General features: G+C 49.6%; 1 protein-coding gene across 1 annotated transcript in view; it reads left to right on the plus strand.

The window, feature by feature from the left end:
* The window catches only part of ENG (endoglin), a gene marked incomplete at its 3' end in the record, with an annotated part of 33,542 nt that overhangs the window by 17,918 nt on the left and 14,044 nt on the right, over nt 1-1,580 (plus strand). The window lies entirely within an intron of this gene.

The raw sequence follows: 1,580 nt of genomic DNA on the forward strand, positions 1-1,580 counted from the left end.
CTCCAACTCAAAAAAATAAAATAAAATAAAGAGAGAGACGAAGTCTTCTTATGTTGCCCAAGCTGGTCTCAAACTCCTGGACTCAAGCAGTCTTCCCACCTTGGCCTCTCAAAGTGCTGGGATTATAGGTGTGAGCCACTGTACCTGGCCTAGGTCACTCTTTTAAGAAAAGCTTGGCCTTATGGGTCACTGTGTTCTTTTTATTCCTGGAAGTAAGGTGGAGAAAAATGTGCCAGGAGAGTATAGTGGCTGACATCAGAGAGGTCTGCTTGGGTATAGATCCCAGCTCCTGACTTATTGCTGTGTGGTCATGGCACACACACACACACACACACACACACACACACACACACACACACACTTTGAATGCAATGCCTGGGTTCTCTCGTCTGTGATAGCAAAAATGATACCTACTCCTTAGGGTTGTTGCAAGGACAAAGTGATTTAATGTGTAAAGCCCTTAGGACAGTCCTGGCACTTACAAGGCCTTAAATAAGTGTTAGGTAAGCCAGGCTTGGTGGTTCAGTCTGTAATCCCGCGCTTCGGGAGGCTGAGGTGAGGGGATGGCCTGAGCCCGCGGGTTCGAGACCCGCCTGGGCAGCGAGACCTCATCTCTACAATAAATCAAAAGTCAGTTGGGCATGGTAGCGCGTGCCTGTAATTCCGGCTACTCGGAAAGCTGAGGCAGAAGGATCACCAGAGCCCAGCGGGTCGAGGCTGTGGTGGCCAGGAGTGGCCACTGGACTCCAGTCTGGGCGACAGAGTGAGACTCTAACTCAAAAGAAAAAAAAAGTGGTAGGTAGTATTGTTGTTGTTATGAAAACATTCTATGTGCATATGCCATTAATCAATTAAAACTTTAGACCACGAGTGGTAGCTCATGCGTGTAATCCCAGTACTTTGGGAGGCTGAGGTGGGAGGACTGTTTGAGACCAGCCTGGGCAACACAGCAAGACCCCATCTCTATTAAACACACACACACACACACACACACACACACACACACACACACACACTCTTTGAATGCAATGGGTACATGTTAAGGCACAAATGGTTTCAATTTTACATCACAATAATGGCATGCCAAAAATACCCCAAACAGGATTTTAGCACTTTGAAATACTAAGGCAGACAGAAGTACTGCAAACTGGGAGGCCAACTGTGAATGTCTCACGAGGGTTGGAAGTAGAGTTGTCACTCAGGGGCAGCTGGAGAGAGAGGAAGGGCCATGGGGAAGGGGTTGCTGCCTCCACACACGGAGTGCTCTCTGTGGCCCAGTACACAGCAGGCCCTCAACAGAGATAATAGCCCAGGCATGGTGACTCACGCCTGTAATCCCAGCACTTTGGGAGGCTGAGATGGGAGGATCGCCTGAGCCCGGGGCGTAGAGACAAGCCTCATCTCTACAAAAAAAATCACAAAGTGAGTCGGTCATGGTGGCTTGTGCCTGTAGTCCCAGTTACTTGGGAGACTGAGGCAGGAAGATCCCCAGAGCCCAGGCATCGGAGGCTGCAGTGAGCCATGATCATGCCACTGCACTCCAGCCTGGGTGACAGAGTGAGACGTTGACTCAGAAAGAA

The sequence above is a fragment of the Carlito syrichta genome, unplaced genomic scaffold (genome assembly GCF_000164805.1).
Source record: "Carlito syrichta isolate Samal-C Ts95f unplaced genomic scaffold, Tarsius_syrichta-2.0.1 Scaffold97051, whole genome shotgun sequence".
Taxonomy (NCBI): Eukaryota; Metazoa; Chordata; class Mammalia; order Primates; family Tarsiidae; genus Carlito; species Carlito syrichta.